The 20,134-nt window shown below is 33.0% G+C and overlaps 1 long non-coding RNA gene across 1 annotated transcript; it reads right to left on the reverse strand.

Moving 5' to 3' along the window:
• Window positions 1-4,183: 4,183 nt before the first annotated feature.
• LOC134731162 (uncharacterized) lies at window positions 4,184-17,880 on the reverse strand. Its single transcript, XR_010113293.1, has 4 exons — window positions 17,050-17,880; window positions 9,912-10,007; window positions 9,433-9,559; window positions 4,184-8,309 (listed from the first exon to the last, which is right to left on the reverse strand). It is a non-coding gene; the product is annotated as an uncharacterized LOC134731162 (long non-coding RNA).
• Between the last annotated feature and the right edge of the window lie 2,254 nt (window positions 17,881-20,134).

Raw genomic sequence — 20,134 nt, forward strand, 5'->3', positions numbered from 1 at the left:
TAGACACATGTTACTAGGGTTTGTTGCATTGAGAAGTACAGATTATAGAAGATTTTCATCAACACAAAAATGTCTGTCCTACATCTGGTCTAATGTGTAGCAGGTGCAGGGATAAGGCAGGAAGTAGGATTGAAGCATACACAGCTGGACCGACACAGGCTCCTGCCTCCTCCTTTCACTTTCCTAGTTAGTTGCTGGAGCCTTTTCAAATGTAAGTATAAATGTATGTTTTTCCTTTTTATTTACTTTGACTTTCTCTGTTCCTCTCTGTTTTATTTTTCTATTAAAAAAAACTTGGATGAATTAAGCAAGTAAAATGTTATTTTCAAGTTGTAATAGTCTGCTTTACTAGAAGTGGAGACTTCTCCTCTTTGATGAAGGAATCAAAATTTCTTTGATTTAGGTAACCTTTTGTATGAAACCTTGAGGTATTTTATATGTAAAGCAAACAAGCGTCCAGGCATTGCTCTATGGGAAATGAGGAAAATTAAATTACTTCTGGTGAAGTAAATCTGTTTGTTCCATTGTACTGCACTTTTTCTTCCTCAGAGACTCTTTGGCTTGGTTTCTTCAAACACACATCAGGCCTTCACTAGCATTTGCTCATATGTGAGAGAGTGAAGTTAAAGGCCTGTTCTCAAAGGAGAAAAGACACTGGTATGAATAGGTATCTGATCTCTTAAACCACCCTGCTTTGAATGGCTTCAATTGACACCAAGGCAAATATGGTAGATTTAAAGATTTTATTCTAGATTCATTTCAAATTCTATTTGTAAAATTATCTTCAGTATAAGATTATTATTGTATTATTAGTGTATGTTGTATCACAACATAGTAATTGAATTGTTCCACTGTGTAGCAATGGGAGATAGATTATGAAATGGAGAAAATGAAATTAAGAAGTAGGCATGGAAAGAGTTGAAAAGGAAAGAGATCAAGTTTTTGGTTTGAAGGAAGAACAAACCATTGAAGCTTGGTTATTATATCGTTCACCTGTTTGAACAATCAACCACCCTGATGATGATAGACATTAGGGTATAAGAAGACTGGGACTCAATTATAGAAATCTTCAGTGAGTGGAAACGGGTAACAGAGTCTTTGTAAATAACCACAACACAGAAGGTTTGGGTCAACAGTAGCAAAATGAGAGATTAAAACCTTCAGTGAAGTAGGTTTTTTTGTGTTAATTTTGCTTATTTGTCTTAAGCAAGTGAAAAAGTAATTTCTTGAAATTAATGATAAGGACTCTGAAGACTGCAGACAATGCCTCTGGACTGTTAAATCTCTGAGATATGGGAGAGGAAATTGCTATAATTTAAGAGGGACATATGATAGTTGCCATTGAGGCAAACAGGTAGAGATTATACTGGGAAAAGAAGAGAACATGGAAACAGGATTAATGCAAAAGTTAAAATGTGCAGATGCTTGAGGAAGGTGGGAGTGTTACAAAGAAGGAACCAAATTATGGTAGCTGTAAGAACACATAGGATTTGGCCAGACAGAAGTGCATTTTCTTGGTGAACAGGGATAACAGAGTTAAGATGAGGTGTGACTGAGTTCCCTAAAATCTGAATTATGTCGACGGCCCATGTAGAAATAGTGACCTAGAGAATTAAGTAGACAGAAGTCTTTGCTCTATATTCAACATTAATGATGTTGAATTGTTTGAGCATCTTCTAAAACAACAACAACAATCCCTTTTCATAATTTGTTAGCAGGAAGAATAATTTAGTTTCTTGCATTTTCAATGTTCATTGTTATGGCCATCACAGGGGCCACAAGGCTCAAGGCTTTCCATAGTGGACTGTCAAGTTTTACCCCAGATGTTATGGAACTCAAATCAGTCAAACATTTTTCGGACGCTGACATCTTTGGACTTATATTTAAGAAAAGCTCATGCTCATTTAGTAACTTAATAAGAATTTAATGAGTCCCCTCTATGTCAATATTTTTATTCTAGTTGCCAATTTGAGTGATAAAATATTTTCAAGGGTGGAACTAACAGTCCAGTGATAAAATAATTAAGACCATAAACAGCAAATTAAAAATTAATTGATTTATTTAATTACGGTAATGGCAAATGTCCCATGAAGATTTATGAAATGCTACAAAAGTGTGTTATAGAAGAAGCTGGCCTAATGAGTGTGATGGCAGTGATTGGAGTAAAGGGGGAGAAGTAAAAGAGGGAAGTTTTCCATAAAGAAATAAAATTTCAGCTGAGAACTGAAAGTAAATCAGTTGAATTGCAGAGAAGGGAGAGAAGCAATGTATACTCCAGGTCAAAAAAAAAAATTTCATGCCAAAGGCCCTCAAGTAAGTAAAACAAAACTTGGTTTATTTGAGTATCTGAAAAAAGAAAAATTTTCCTGGGGTATGCTAAACTAGAGAAAGCATGGCACTAATGTATCCTGTTATTATGCAATTCCCTTCTCTCCCTCTGTATGCAAATCCACACAATCGCTGAAGCTGAGTTTAAATTATTTCACTTTCAATCAGCTGTCTCTGTCCTCTTTGGCCCAACATGATCAGTCCATCTTTAGATTTTTCTAACAATGTTTCTGTGTTCTTCTCGTTCTGAAGTGTTTGCATAAAAAGCCTCATATTTTTACTTACCTGTTTGTCTTAATTATATCTAGTTCCCCACTCATGCTGTCACCAGAGGATTTTGATCATTTCCTGCATTTTAATGTACTATCTTTGGCTTATGACACATGTAGTTCTTTGCAAACACTGGGTTTTCAACTAATACTGGCCAAATTGTGAATTGCCATTAATAACACATCTTAGATATATACAATACACATTGGATTATTCTATCAACAAATGTTTGTGAGCACCATCTCTGTTAGACACTATGGTAGGCATTTGGGATGCAATGAGCTTCTTTTCTTGGCAAGTAGATGTTCAACATCACAATTATAAGTGTCCAGCTAGAGGAATTGCAAATGTGTTTGCCTATCTAAGAACAAAATAGATAGGGAGGGACAATAACGTACAGTAAGGAACTGTAAGACATGAAGCATGAAGTAGAAACAAGCTCACTACCTTATCATTGTGAGTTAAGGTCCTGTGAGTACACAAGGGTCTACCTATTTCCTTTCTTCAACAGATACTTCTTGATGTATAGTATGCGTCATTGTTTTAAAAATAAGGGCTACATGAGTGAATGAACAAGTCTCACCCATAGGGAACTTGCATTATAGTTGAAGAAATCCTTAGCTGTGCCAAAATTGTAAGAATCCACATTCTATTTCTTATTCATTGGGCCTATACTGGACTCAGCCAGCATCCACTGCAGAAGACTAAGAAATAATTCCAAAGAATGGAATAATGATTGCTAAAGATTTCAAAGTATTATGACTTGGCATACTGTTTCCTTCTCAATAGCTGCAAACACTGAGATAGTTTAACACTGACCTACAGAAAAGCAGAGTGCAGAATAGAAGGAAGAAGCAATCACTGAGTTGCTTTCTCTTTAGGGAAAGCTCTCAAATGTCATTCCCCACATGTCACAGTGGCTGGAGTATTTTTTTCAAGCTTGCCCTTTGGGGCTGTTCTTTGTGACCTGAGAATAACTACTGTTCTGTGTTCCTGGAGCTATTTGCCCCCTTAAGAGAACTATGACTCAAAGGCTTCTGTAATCTTTCTGTACCAGAAACAAAGGTTTTATCTCAGAAAGGTTAAGATGGCAGGTAGTTAGTACTGTATTTGCTTAACCTACTCAACTCCAGAAATGCCACGGAAGATGTGTGAGCCTTTAAGTAAACCTGAGCTTTTTCCAGTGTATGTGAGATGCCTCAAATGTAACATTTCATTAGGTTAAAAAACAGTGAATGGTTTTGATTTCCCTGGAGCTATAAATGGAAATAGTCAATCTGGGTCATTATACTTAGTCTTTGAAAGCAAATATTTTCTCACTATGTCTACTCTTCCCTCCATATGATCTATACCCACAGAACTATTTTAGGAGTTACAGGTAAACTAAAATTGATCTTGAGTTAGGTACAACTGAACTTGAATGCTCATGAGATAAAGTAACTAAAATCATCTGATAATGATATTCAGAGTCCACAGAGCTGCTCCTCTTTCATGGCCTAGTTTTGTTCAGTTCACTTTAGGTATCTTGGAATCATTGTTACCTTGGTTCACCTTTGTCTCCTATTTTTGTATTTCCTTGGTTCTTTCTAGTTTTATCTTCTGGCTCATATCAGGCAGGCTCAGCAGCTATTCATTATCTATTTATTTACTTATTCATTCAATAAATATTGTGTGTTCTATGTTCTGAGTACATGGGATATGACAATGAAGAAACTAGACAGAAATCTTTACCGTAATAAATCTTGTTATGTTACCTGTATTGGTCATCACCTTCATGGAATTTTATGTCCTTCTCCTTGTATCCAGAATGAGGCTTTCTCTAACTTTTTTTTTAATTTTCTTTTGATTTCTGCTATCTGCCAATACAACCTAAAAACTTATAGACATTTAGACACTTGCTTTTTTTGTCTTTATTTTCGCATTACACAATCTATTGCTTTATCAAGTTCTCTGAATAATTGGCCATCTGTGTATAGCACAAAATAACTGACAAAATACTTCTGGAAAAAAAAAGTATTGCCATTGAAAAACACAACCTTATGTTGGGATTTTCAAACTTCCTTTTTTGGAAAGCTGTTAGAAAAATTCCCCTTTTTGTTTATTTTTGAAATGCTGCAGCAATTCTATTTGCTAGAATGTCAGGATAACATAATGACCCCTCTTAAACAAAAATTAGAAAGTATTGCCCATCCTCAGAAACATTCTTCCATTTAGAATCTTTACTAAAAGCCTTTGTTCTGGATAAGTTAAAGCTCAAAACTTGAGAAAAACCACAAGAAATAAAGTTATCAATGTCCATATAAGTACTATCTTCCTTTTTGATTTTGTTTTCTACTTCTAGATTTTGGTTTTGTGTTCCTTCAATTTCTTTCACTAGTAAACATAAACATACTGTTGTATTTCAACACAACCTGTGAAATGTTTTATGATGCATATAAGTCCTCTTTTAAAAATATGGGACTTATGAATTTGCAACTTCTGAATTTTTTGATTTTACTACTGGAAGACTGTATTTAAACTATGGTTAGAAAGCAGTAGGGTAATAAAAAGCAACACAAAAAGAAATGGAGGTATAAATGATTATACAACTTGATAAGTTAAAGAATAATAAAAATGATAATAGTAGTTGCAACTGTGATAATCATTTTGAAAATAAGAACTGTAATATCAAATATTTTTAAATTAGAGATATATTTTTATTAAAAGTCAATAAAAAAGACCTCATGATCTGCTCACCTCAGCCTCCCTAAGTGCTGGGATTACAGGCATGAGCCACCGTGCACAAATTTAGCAAAGAAATACAACATTTATTGTTGAAACAAACTCTTATAACATGGAGCACCAGCATGGCCAAATTATATAAAGACAACACAAATCCAGATGATTATGAGATTTAAAAAGCTTACATTGCATGTTGGTGAATCTGCAACTCTTAGTTCCTAAGCACAGTTAATACTACTAGCTACAATCCCAGAAAAGAAATATTTAAAATCAATGTGTTTGTTCTACAGAAATATGTCAAAAATTTTAAAGCAGTAAATAAATCCTTTAAAAATGAGTTGTTATGAAAATCTGGGTGTGTGTGTAATGACAGTCTTGCTGCAATGAGAGGAGGGCGATATGTCTTTATAATTTTATTCAGAAAACATGGAGTTGCAAATAAAACATGATTTTAGTCACAGAGAAGCTCTCATATGTAAATATAACCTTGTAGATGTGAATAATTAAATAAATATAGCAAACTGATTAATCTATAAAACCCAGAGTGCTAGACTTGCCTCTTTTCAGCTTTGATGTCAGAAAATAAGCTCAAAATGGGCACTCTACTGCTTCATGCAAAGTGCTGGTTTCCAGAAGAAAGATACTCAAGAGTTATGTGCTCTATCTATTCATTTATAAATGGACATTTAGGCTACTTTCACATCTTAACTCTTCTGAATAATGTCACAGTAAACATGGTGTTGTGCAGCTATCTCTACAAGATTCTGATTCAAATAGTCAGATGGAGCAGTGGTTATGAGAAGCTGGAGAAAGGGGAAAATGAGTTGTTTTCAATGGTATAAAATTTTATTATGCAAAGTGAATAAATTCTAGAGTTCTGCTATACAACATAATGCCTATAGGTAACAGTACTGTATTGCAAACTTAAAAATTTGTTAAAAGGGTAGATTTTTATGTTAATTGTTTTTACCATAAACAAACAAAAACAAAAGGGCATGAAGAAACTTTTGGAGATGATGAATATGTTTATTAACTTTATTGTGGTGATAGCTTTAGGAATGTATGCACATGCCCAATCTCATAAAATTATATAAATTAAATATGTGTAGATATTGTATATTAACTATACATCAATAAAGCTATTTTTGGCCTGGTACAGTGGCTCACACCTGTCTGTAATCCCAGCACTTTGGGAGGTCAAGGCGGTTGAATCACCTGAGGTCAGGAGTTCAAGACCAGCCTGACCAACATGGTGAAACCCTGTCTCTACCAAAAATACAAAAAGTAGCCAGGAGTGGTGGTGTGTGCCTGTAATCCCAGCTACTCAGGAGGCTGAGGCAAGAGAATGGCTTGAACCAGGGAGTGGAGCTTGCAGTGAGCCAAGATAGCTCTACTGCACTCCAGTCTGGGTGACAGAGCGAGACTCTGTCTCAAAAACAAAAACAAAAAAAACAAAAACGAACAAACAAAAAAACAAAAAAATAGTTTACGAAAGTGACATATTTGAATGCATGCATGAATTTAATAGAAATGAACAAGACCATGAGAACAGACTAACATATGCCAGTGAAATTTATGAATTCAGATGCGGGGGAAATCTAACTTTGAAGAAGGGACTTTGAAATTCTCTTAAAAAAAAAAAAAACAGACTAGTAGAACAACTGTATATGCTTTAGAGAAACCATAATTACTTTCAAATTATTGATGTGAAGAAGTTCAATTGATTTTGAAATCCATCTTCATAAAAAATTTTAACATAATATTTTTAATGAAATATTACATATAAAGAAAAATTATAACCTGACACATAATTTAAAGAAATAAACTTAACCACATTTAGATTAATGGTAAGAAGGATATCCCCGATGATAAATAATTTGTTTTTCTTTTTGCTATTTTTGCTACATACTAGTGTCAAATTTATCACTGATGACAACTGGAAATAAAGTGAAAAGGTTATTTGAACAACTTTGATCAGAACTACATTTAACCATTACAAAAATAAAATCTGCATAAAATTATGTTCATATTAACAAGCCCCAGTTTTTCCTTTCAAAAATAAAAAATTTTTTGGAAATTTTATATAATTCAATATTTAATGTCTTCTTTAGCATTTATTTTTCTTATAATGGTATAAATTTTAAGAAAATGTGATAAGTTGTGTTATTGGCTTTCTTATTAATGCCTCCAAATTCCTTTTATTTCAGTTAAGTCTTCTAAGCAAATATTACTTTTCATAGGGGTAATGATGTGAAAACTTTGAGTAATGCTGAAACAGTGTATACTGTTTCTCAATTGTCCAGAAATAATAATTATATATAGGATACTAAATTGATTAGCAATGAATAAATTATGTCAAAATACTTTTGTAAAGCCTTATAAAATAAGAATCTGAATCTTTTGGCAAAACCAAATGGAAACAAACAAACATTCACTTGCCCCAAGCCAAGTGAATATCTTTGTAGAAAATTGTCGTGTAATAGGCCATGCAGACTTGGAGTCTGAATCTAAATATATTGAGATTTAAATAAAAGTAAAATACTCTATATTAAAGTTCTAAACAAATGGGCTAGCAAATTTCTTTCAAACAGGCTTGAATAAATGGATTCAGAGAATGAAAGAGGTTGTTAACAATTTTATCAGGAAGATAGAAATAAACCAAGACTGTCCTGACCAAACCAAGAAATAAGGTCACCCAGCGTAAATCAAAATCATAATAACAGTTAATTTACATCATGCTATACAAGACTGTTTTGTAGCAGAATGTCAAGACACCAGTCTCTTAATATGCTGTGTTCCAACAGGCACAAATCACAAAGAATTCAACCCAAATGGTTCCCCATTGTGCAAAGTGATAGACCTGTTCTTACTCTAAGGCAGGCACACTTCTGAGGGCTGTACATTAAATACTTTATTCTCAAAGCAGTCCTAAGGTAGGTGCTATTCTTAACCCATTCTTCAGATGCAGGAACAAAGAGAGCTTGAATATCCTGCCAGAGACACACAGATAGTAGTGGTGCTGTGATTTGAATACAGGCAATGTAACATTCTATGAATGAGCTATATTGACTATTAATATTTTTCTTCAGTCTATTTTTTAGCAATGACCTGAGTATATGAAACTATGAGCTGTGCAGTGCCTCCCTAGAATTTATTCCTTTCAAATACTTTCCATGGCATTACTAGGAAATATGCATGCAAAATATACTCAAGTGATTTGAGAACATTTTACAAAGACTAGTTTGAAGCAACAGGTTTCTCGCCTATGAAAGTTTGTTTGAAAAGTGATTCAAAATAAACAAATCACATGGTATATATTTTCTTAGAATTATTCTCTTCTATTTAGTATTCATGCTTTCTATTTCCAGACTCAATGAAGATGAAAGGAACACTCATGATAAAAGATTCATACCCTCCCTCCTCCGGTCAGTTCGACAGACCATCCTTTTGAACTACTAGCACTCTCCACACGCTAAATGTGCTTACAATAAAATAAGTCCCTGAAGGAAGATTTTAAGTCAATCTTAGTTTAAAACTCAGGCCAAATGTGAAGTAAATGGGCTTGCTTGTAACTCTTGAGCCTGTGTGTTTAATACTCATATTCCCCATAATTTGTTTACCAGACTATTCTCATCCACAGATTAAATATGCAGATCACCCCAAGGGAAGAGTAGATGCACAATTGAAAGAAAGAATAACTGGTGAGAGAAGATGATCCTATGCAGAAAACAGCAAATACCTGAAGTAAGAGTGAGCATGTTTATAATTTGGGATATTTTTATGAAAGGTGTTCACTTCCCAAACCATTGCCATATTATTAAGACTTCAAGCTTATAAAGAAAGTATAATTTTATCTACAAGACATACTTCCTTTGAGTAAGGTACTTTCATTATTTAGAAGATTTTCTGTGATTCCTAACCTAAATAAAAGCTTGTCATTTCTGTCTGTATATAAATCCTTTTTTATATAAATCAAGTCAGATAACAAACAAGTATTTCTGTTTGTCCATTATTACATCACATAAAAAGGACAAGATGGATTTTTATTAACTCTGAGTGTATTTAGAGTGGTTTGGCTTAGAATATAGATTAGATGGAATACCAGAAAATTACTTTCGATCTCTAAAGAAGTATCTTCAGGGCCTTGAGAGGGATTAGCAGTCACACTAATGAGTGCCTGGAGAAATTCAGGGGCCTTAGGTGCTTGTCAAAGGAACAGGCCATAATCAATCTAGGCAACCTTGAAAGAGAGAGACAAATAAAGATCCATGAAATTTCTTACTCCAGGAGACCTGACCTAGCATTAATATGTCATAAATAAAACAAAAATGGTTCCAAATAAGAATGTCAAATAATTATCACAGGAACTAATTATTTGGATTTTCAGGGATCAATTTTGAAGTCATGTTGCTTCTTATTCAGCAGCTCTGTGTAGTGAGCACCAAAGTGACTACCATAAAGATGCTTAATGTCACCACAGGAAAGGCCAGGAATCATCCAGCCTGCCCATAAAGTTCTATTGGAAGCCAGTGCTGTTTATTGTGTAGCACAAGCACACAGTCTCTTCTAGAAACTCTTTAGAAAGCACTTACCCCACTGACGTTGACAGGACAGTCTAGCAGACTCTGTGCTGTTACTGGGAGTTGTATTTCTTCAAAGGGCATTACTGTTTTTGGATTGTGAAATGCCTATTTTTAAAACATGGAAAATTCAGACAAAATATAGAGATAAGAAAGAATGCTGAAAGCACCTTGTACTAATAAAGAACAAATTCAATATTAGTACTTTTTCTCCAAGAGAAATAGAGCAATGGGACCTAATTTACATTTTATCCATTTTATTTAAGTCTTTTTTTTTTTTGCAAAGACTCTGTGGGATTTTAACAAATTTTTAGTTGTAACCATAACAAGTAAACCTAGTAATAAAGGTTTAAGTTTTTCTACATGTATTAAATGTGCTAAATATGCCACATGATCTAATAATCTTAATACTTTTAAAATGTAGCTAGCCATACACTTAAACCTGAGAGAATCCCTATTGCACATTGGCATACAATTAAAGGAAAAAACTATCATAAGAAAAAAAATTAATAATATACCTGATAAAGAAAATGTTTTTTAAAAAGTCAAAGAAAGTCAAAGTACTAGCAGTTCTAGTATGACAAAGATGTACACAAGTGTGGGATTTCATATCTCGCTCTAGATAACTATGACTTTATAAGGAATAACAGTAATGTTATTTTTAAAAACATACTTTTATAAATGCAAGTTAAATTTTATCAAATCCTAATGTTTTGAGAGCATAGAATGAATAGTTTTAGGGCAACGTTTCTCAAGTAAAATTTCAAAGTTTGGTAGCTTGACATACATTTTGAATAATTTTATATGGCTACCGAACAAACACATAAAACTTTTGTAAATATCCCTCTATTCCCAGATGCTTCTTTTAGGAAAATTACTTCACTGAATATTTGAATATTCTGTTGTGTCTCAGAATAGTTATATAGTCATCCCTGTGAATTTTCAGCTCTGAAGATAAATATCACATATGACAAGCTAACTGATGGGGTCCTACTTCAGGATCAATCATTTCACCCAGACTCTCAACAGCCTATATTGTGACAGAGAATCAAAGATGCATCTAAAGCCTACTATAACATCTTTGAAAGAAGAAAGAAAAGACAAAAAAAAAAAACATATTTTTCAGCAGTGTTTTTCTTCAGGGAAGGGAAAGAGAACCATAAGCATGCCTATTGTAACAACAATATATGTGAGCTATGGTTCAGCCTGGGCTCACAATGCAGAATTATTAAATACTTTCATAACCTAGAGGAAGGGGGGCAAGGGTAGCTATAGTTTGCATTAAAGGAATAAAATTAACAAAAATAAAGCTGTCTACAGAAAACATGCATGTATGAGAGTGCCAGTCTCTATATAAATATTATTAGATATGTTTAATTTTATATAATGTAGATAAAAATAAATATGAATAAAATATTCATCAAGCATCTTAAGGGATCATCATGCACATGCTCAGTTTGGAAACCACTATATTACATAAGAGAAACGTATTCTTTAAGCACTAGCAGATTTTTATATCTAGCTATTGAATATATGTGTATATAATTTATATATGTTATTCCAATTTGGCAGTATAAATCAGATTGACAACAAGATAACATTAGTGAGCATCTCTAATTTGTAGTAAAGGGTTAATAATTCTAAGTGTCTGGATATTTCCATGGGTTTCAGAGAGTTTTGTTTTGTCTTCTAAACAGTCATTGAATTCTTTTTTCATATTGGTTATACCTTAATCTGCAAGGCAAGCACAAGGCAGTTGGAAGTGTAATAGACTGGGTCTGGGCCTAGGTTCTAACTCTAGCTTTGCAGTTATTTTACCTTTTATTTATTTATTCAACAAAAGCTCCAGCCTAGACACTGAGATACAGTACTAAATAAAACATACCACTGTTCTGACATCACAAGGCAATGAGCAATTCACTTCACAGCACTTCGTCTTATTTCCTTCATGGTTTTTTTCTACTAAATTCTGTATAGTTTTAGTGGCATATTCTTGGCATTTCAATTCCTGACATCTTGTGAATAAATAGTTTTTTCAATGACTAAAATAATACAATGAAGTGGAGAACTTAAAGTATGATTAGAACCACTGTCTTAGTCTATTCAAACTACCTTGACAAAATACTTGACACTGAGTAATTAGTAAACAACAGAAATTTACTGCTCACAAATTCACAAATCTGGAAATTCCAAGATCAAGTCTCCAGTAGATTCAGTGTTTAGTGAGGGGTCATTTTGTAAAGATGCTGCCTTCAATGTGCGTTCTCACATGGCAAAAGGTGGCAACAAACTCCCCCAGTCCTCTTTTATAAGGGCATCAATCCCATTCACAAGGGCTCCACCTTTATGACCTAATAACCTTCCAAAGACCCCACCTCTTAATACCAACACATTAGGAGATTAGTTTTCAACATATAAATTTTGGAGAAACACAAACATTCAGACAGTAGCAATACACTTTCAGCACAAATGTTCTATAAAACTAGTTTTCATAAGTATAAACAAACTCAAAGATTATCAGTAAATATGCTTTTCTGATTCTAGGGGAGCTACATGATGCATATGTATATATATACGACACATATTAAAAGACAAGAGAGTTTCAAGGGATGTATATCTGCTCACTAAAAGCATTCATAATAATTAAAATGTATTGAAAACCCAAACTATATAAAGCCTTGTAGTTAGTAGAGAATTTATAAAAAATATACCTCATCTTAAGATATTATCAACAAATCCATAGAGTTAAAGGAGAATAATTCCAGATGTTATGTTTTGAAAATAATTTTTTATTCACTTCCCTGAAAGGATTTTTATCTGGTTCAAGTAAACCTCTTTTCGGAAATCTGAATTACTTTGCCAAATTAAATTTTTCAAGTTTAGTTCTAGAGGAATGCAATCAAGTAACAGCTCTAGTTTCAAAATAAACACTTTGACTCAGTTTTTTTAAAAAAAATTTCATTTGGATAGTTCTGAGTTAAAAGAAAAGATACACAAATTCACAGAAGACTATATTTCTGAATTCTACAGCTAAACATGTGAAAAGCATATAGGCCACTTATAATTAGGTTAACATCAATTTGCTTACTTATTGTTTTAAGGGGAGCTATGAGGCATGCAATAACCTTTGATGGTAGACTGACTGTGATATGAATAGTAAAATTTTATCTAACAGCATGCTCAAATTTTATGTCAACAGGGAAGTCATGTATATTTATATTTGTGTGTGTGTGTTTCTGTCTATAGTAAGAACTGTCTTTCTCCATTTAGTCATACCTATATATTTTACCATTCGTATTTATAAATACAAGTAGAACTCCATTTGCCTATAAGTACATATACATAAGGCTCTTCTATCCAGCACGCTTGTTGAGATTTCAAAGGAAATGCTACTGAGAATAGAATTTCAAACTGAAATGCATCATAACACCAGTGTACCCATTTGGAAGCAAAAGTTGAAATAGTTCAACACTGAGCAGAATCTCGATATTATATATGTCTTACATCTAACTTCTAATTTGTTCACCACCAGTTATTGACATCTCCATAATTCTCATTCCATTCTATAAAACCCAAGTGATTTTTTTTAGTAAAAAAATTATGCCTAATTTAACTTGATATTAACTACAACGGCTCACAATCCTTTTGAGACAGAAGAAGCAACTTGTAACTAGTATGTATGTGTGTGTGGATGGATGGATGGATAGATTGATAGATGATAGATAGATACCTTGACTACACCTCAGATATTCTACTGATTCCATTGTTATTGAGAGAGCTTAAGCATCTATTTGAAACAAGTACTCAGAAAAACATTAGAAGGTAATTTCCTTACCTGAGGGAAGATGTAAGATTTTTAAAAGTTTAACAAGCGTAATAAGCTTAACAATCTTATCAAGTTATAGTCCATCTTACTTAAAAAATACTTTTATGCATATTTGAATGTATTCTGATTAAAATAATTAGAATTGAAATAGGATTAAAAGAAAATGTGGCAAGCATCTATATTTTAAAACCAAGTATTTCAGAAGGTAAATTAAACTTTCTCCCATTACATAACTAATCTAAGATGATTATAAAAATAAATAAAAACCAGATTTAGATATATCTGAAAGGTAAATATTTTGAACAACAGATTTCTTTCAATATATGATAACGTAAAAATATACTTTATTTCACAAATTTAAGCAAGTTTGACATGTCTAATATGTACCAGTTATTGGGCTTGTCATATTTAACACTATTGTGATCACAACAAAGATTCTGTCTTATAGATTCTTGCCATTTCTAGTTGAATAAAAATACACAACTACTCAAGGAATCACTCTAGTCAAAATAACAAGGAGAGGAGATGTACAGCTTTATATGAAAAAAGAATTGTGTAGTGCAGATAAAACATCAAATTATGGCAAAATATTTTCAATTACTACATCATAAATACTCATTGAATTTTCAAGAAAAGATTTTGAAAAGGAAGCTGTTTTTAAAAATTCAAATCTGGAATAAAAACTCTAGATTTCAACAGATTTGGAATTTCAGCAAGGGAGGCTGTGTAGGTAAAATGTGTTAAAGAGAGAAGTAATCAAAGAAAGACTAATTTAAAAGGGTTTGTTAAAAATATAAAGTTGATCATCCACAAAATGAAAATACAAATGGAAATAGAAATTTGAAAGAACAACCATAATTAAACTAGAAATGGCAGAGAATAAAACAAAAATGCAGAAACAGGCATAATAGCCAGAAAACATGAATTAAGAAGGCAGATCTCATGTCAAATATATTTGTGTGTGTACATAATAAATTCCTTATTTAAGATGTCAAAGATTCTTAACCCAGAGACTTAAAAGGCATCATTTATAACTCCTTCTTTCTTATCCTCCACGAAGTGTATCATTAATCCTTACAGATTTTCTTCACTTAAATATTTAACACATGTGCATTTCTCCACACCCACCTCCTCTAACTTGTTTCGAGATTTTTTTTTTTTCCTGCAAAACTGCAATAGACTTGCTAACTGTTTTGTATCAAAGGTGACTAGGCATTTATGGGTTCAGCTTCTGATGCACAAATGACTGTCTATTCTTTCCTCATTATATCACTAAAACCATATAATATGCCTAATCTGTGAAACTAAAGTTGAATGGTTAAACCATGAAATGTTGCATCATCTTGCTTATAATTTAAAGCCCAGGGACTTTAACAAATTTAGGTAACAGTCTGGTGATCAAGTAAAGTCCTATTAATGGATGGGATTCATTTGGATCATTCAGGTTGCAAACACAAGTTTGCTGAGTTTTTCGTTTCTGGAGATTTGAATTAATATACATAGGAAAAATAACCAAACAGTAAATACAATGTTATTAAACCATAGTTTTCAGACACAATTTCTTCTGTGCTTTGTTATACCTCTTTATTTCCGTTGAGTGTTCTATACCTCTCTTAATGGTTAGGAAATAAAAAAGATTTCCAGCTCTTGGAATAATTTATTTTCTGATAATATGTATTGTCAACAACAACAGTCCTAAGCCTCAGAGCATAACTAACACTTTGATACAGCCCAGCTTTGTTCCTTTACAGTATAAAGTTCAAGATTTATATTAAGAGGGACATCACGTACTTTTCTGTCTAAAATAAATTTATTCATGTGTATATGACTATGTTTGTGTCTTATGTTTCAAAGCAGTTTTGAAAGAAAATTGCTACTTTTCTAATTTTAATTCATGACAACCCTATATTCTGAGAGTTCTTTGAAATAACATATTGAACAAAGTAAGCTACCTGCTTACTGTGAATAAAAATAAAATAGTTCTAAGAGGGCAGAGCATGCTCCATAACAGTGTTAGTAAATGATATTAATTTAAAATATAGTATAATTTACTATATTTTAAGGAAATCATGATTACCATATTTATCATGGACCCTCTTTGGAGAGTTCAATTAAGAAAGTGATGGATGATGTATTCAGAAAGGAAGGCTGGTGTTGTTAGGGTAGTCATTCCATATTCCTTCCACTTGCCTTAGTTATGTAAACAGGTTCAGTGAATAGATCTCATCTACCAATGGAAAAAAAAAAGTATGAAAAAGAAAACTTAAGAATTTTTTTCTAATTAAATAATTAGTTTGGTATTTTCCCCATGACAAATGTCCCTACTAAGTGCCCATATTACCTTTCCATTACAAATATTAATAAATAACCTAGATTTTAAGGCTACTCTTAAATATGTACATAGTTAAAATGATACAGAAGTTTAACAGCATATGAAAATACGTATGAGCACAAGAAAAAATATACATGCTATATAAATAGACAAAATTGTGTCTGTCTGTTATCTAAACACATCATTCTGGGGAAAGCCCTAGAAGAATCACATATGTACCATTGTTTGACCTTCACTGCTACTCGTAAATAGTAGTACTTTTTAGTATTACTAGTAAATCATTTACTATTACTAGTAAAAAGTGAATGTTTCTTCATCACCTCCTTGGATTCAAGGAAAGCACACAGACACACACAAATGTAGAGAATTGTTCTAGTAGTGCAGACCACATTTTAAAAAGCTGTTTTATATTTCCTAGCAAATCAACTCTCTCTTGTGTTGAGATGACACCAGAAGAGGAAGAAATGCACAATGGTTAAAAATAAAATAAAATCGTGTCCATGTGTTCCTAGAGGAATTATCTCCTATTTGATGAGATGATTTCCTCTAATTGAGAATAAAAGTTTACTACCTCCACGATGAACCAAATCTAATAGCAAATGTTTAGCTTTCCTCTCTCCCCTATGACTAGATCATAATCAATATTTACCTAATAGAAATAGTGACAAAATTGAATTATTGAATGCTACAACAGCCCTGTAATATTTCTTAATATTCACAATGGCCTTTGAATGCACAACAATTATGAATTATAAACAACTATAAACAATTATGAAGATGTGGTTTAGAATAGTCATTGAGTGAAACCCAAAAATAGGAGAAATAAATGTGTTATTCTCTTGACTTGGCTCATATTTTAAGACCTTAATAGAACACTAATCTGATATTTAAAAACTGCCAAAGGAAGTTTTTAAAGATACCACCTAAAGCCTGAGAATAAGACATTAATATTCTGAGTTGAAAAAAAAATCACGATAATCCTTTTTAAATACCCTCAGTATTCATTCAAATCTCTGTTTTTTTGAGGCCTAAGGAGAAGAGTTAGAAGTAGTATAATGCCTTAGATTCTCCCCAAACAAGACTCTTATAGGTAAGAGGCCCAGCAATGCTGCTGTTTCGTGAGGTTGCCTAGCAACCTACCCCCCTGCTCCACAGTGGAGCCTTCTGAATGCATTAGTGTCAAGATGGACTAGCCTGCAGATCAATTACAAAGACAAAAAATGAAGACAAAAAATGAAAATGAAGGTGAAGTACACCATGGAGTAAAAGAGCATTTGGATATTACAGGGTAAAATTGTAAAATACCTCTCCTTGTATCTTTTCTTTTTGGAAGGTATTTTTATTTTTATTTTATGTTATTTTTATTTATTTATTTTTATTATACTCTAAGTTTTAGGGTACATGTGCACAACCTGCAGGTTTGTTACATATGTATACATGTGCCATGTTGGTGTGCTGCACACATTTAACATTAGGTATATCTCCTAATGCTATCCCTCCCCCCTCCCCCCACCCCACAACAGGCCCCAGTGTGTGATGTTCCCCTTCCTGTGTCCATGTGTTCTCATTGTTCAATTCCCACCTATGAGTGAGAACATGCGGTGTTTGGTTTTTTGTCCTTATGATAGTTTGCTGAGAACAATGGTTTCCACCTTCATCCATGTCCCTACAAAGGACATGAACTCATCCTTTTTTATGGCTGCATAGTATTCCATGGTGTATATGTGCCACATTTTCTTAATCCAGTCTATCATTGTTGGATTTTTAGGTTGGTTCCAAGTCTTTGCTATTGTGAATAGTGCCACAATAAACATACATGTGCATGTGTGTTTATAGCAGCACTATTTATAATCCTTTGGGTATATACCCAGTAATGGGATGGCTGGGTCAAATGGTATTTCTAGTTCTAGAACCCTGAGGAATCGCCACACTGACTTCCATAATGGTTGAACTAGTTGACAGTCCCACCAACAGTGTAAAAGTGTTCCTATTTCTCCACATCCTCTCCAGCACCTGTTGTTTCCTGACTTTGTAATGATCACCATTCTAACTGGTGTGAGATGGTATCTCATTGTGGTTTTGATTTACATTTCTCTGATGGCCAGTGATGATGAGCATTTTTTCATGTGTCTTTTGGCTGCATAAATGTCTTCTTTTGAGAAGTGTCTCTTCATATCCTTCGTCTGTTCATATCCTTGTTTGTTTTTTTCTTGTAAATTTGTTTGAGTTCATTGTAGATTCTGTATATTAGCCCTTTGTCAGATAAATAGATTGCAAAAATTTTTTCCCATTCTGTAGGTTGCCTGTTCACTCTGATGGTAGTTTCTTTTGCTGTGCAGAAGCTCTTTAGTTTAATTAGATCCTGTTTGTCGATTTTGGCTTTTGTTGCCATTGCTTTTGGTGTTTTAGATGTGAAGTCCTTGCCCATGCCTATGTCCTGAATGGTATTGCCTAGGTTTTCTTCCCGGGTTTTTATGGTTTTAGGTCTAACATGTAAGTCTTTAATCCATCTTGAATTAATTTTTGTATAAGGTGTAAGGAAGAGATCCAGTTTCAGCTTTCTACATATGGCTAGCCAGTTTTCCCAGCACCATTTATTAAATAGGGAATCCTTTCCCCATTTCTTGTTTTTGTCAGATTTGTCAAAGATCAGATAGTTGTAGATATATGGCATTATTTCTGAGGGCTCTGTTCTGTTCCATTGGTCTATATCTCTGTTTTGGTACCAGTACCATGCTGTTTTGGTTACTGTAGCCTTGTAGTATAGTTTGAAGTAAAGATCTCAATAAAGAAAACTTTATCAATTACAAAAGTCACAAGCATTGTTGGGCTATAAGGAAAATCGGTGATCTTTTTGTATTGCATCTGGCAACCTCTGGTGTGACAAAGAAGATGTTTGGTTTTTTGTTTTGCTTCTTTTAAAATGCAGTTTTGTATGTTATAGAAACTTTGCGGAAATGATTTCTGTGATCCTTAAGATGGTTTAAAATGATATATTAAGGAAGAAACTAGTCTATGGATTAAACAGCCACTCTATTCCTTTGCTTCTTAAGTTTTTTAACCTCACTTTGGTGCTATTAAGCAGGGGACCATGCAAATCAAGTGACAGTTAAGTTAAAACTAATCATATCTCAAGTATGAATCATATCCCAAGTCTTGTTTTATCTATAAAACAAGAAGTTTGGAAGAGATGTTCTCCAGGTTCCTTCCAGCCATTTTCCACTCTTCTAGCCTACTATAATTTCTTAGTTTACATTTTCCAGAAATACTTTTTTTCTCATACCAGTAGTTCTCAAACTAAAAGATGGTCTCCATTTAAAGATCATAAAAGAAATTATCAAAATATTCAGTGTTAATTTGTATTATTATAACCACAAAAGTAAATAAATATTAATACATATTAGATATATGTAATAGCTCACTAGGGTTGCCACAATAAATTATTATATACTTGGTGGCTTAAAAATAACATATATTTATTTTTTCACAGTTTTCAGTTTGGAAGTCTAAAATCAAGGTATTGGCCTTGTTAGTTTCTTCTAAAGGCTTTAACAGAGAATGCATTTTACCCCTTGCTAATTGCTAATGGCTTTTACTATTCCTGGTTCCTTGTCTCGTAGATACATCACTCCAATCTTTACCTGCATCTTCACATAGCTTTCTAATTTGTGTCCTGATGTGTCTCAAATATCTTTATTCTTTCTTTTATTAGGATTCTGTTCTTCAGATTTACAGTACACCCTAAATCCAAGATGAACACATATCAAGATCCTTAATTATATCTGCAATGACTCTATTTCAAAATAAGGTTACATTCACAGGTATTGAGAGTTAAGGCTTGTAAATATGTTTCTGGGAGTAGAAAATTTACTACAGTGTGATTTCCTTAATATTTTACTTTATTATACAATTTGTAGAAAAAATCAGTATGAGGGAAGTACTAGCAAAACTAGCAGGCAATAAGCTTCATACTGATATTTTAATATGGTAAACAATTTCGCTTTGCTTTAATATATAAAGTCTCTGATGCTATTATATAGATAACATATTTTTCTATTATGACTTCAACATGATGCA

This window comes from Pan paniscus, chromosome 9 (assembly GCF_029289425.2).
Source record: "Pan paniscus chromosome 9, NHGRI_mPanPan1-v2.0_pri, whole genome shotgun sequence".
NCBI lineage: Eukaryota > Metazoa > Chordata > Mammalia > Primates > Hominidae > Pan > Pan paniscus.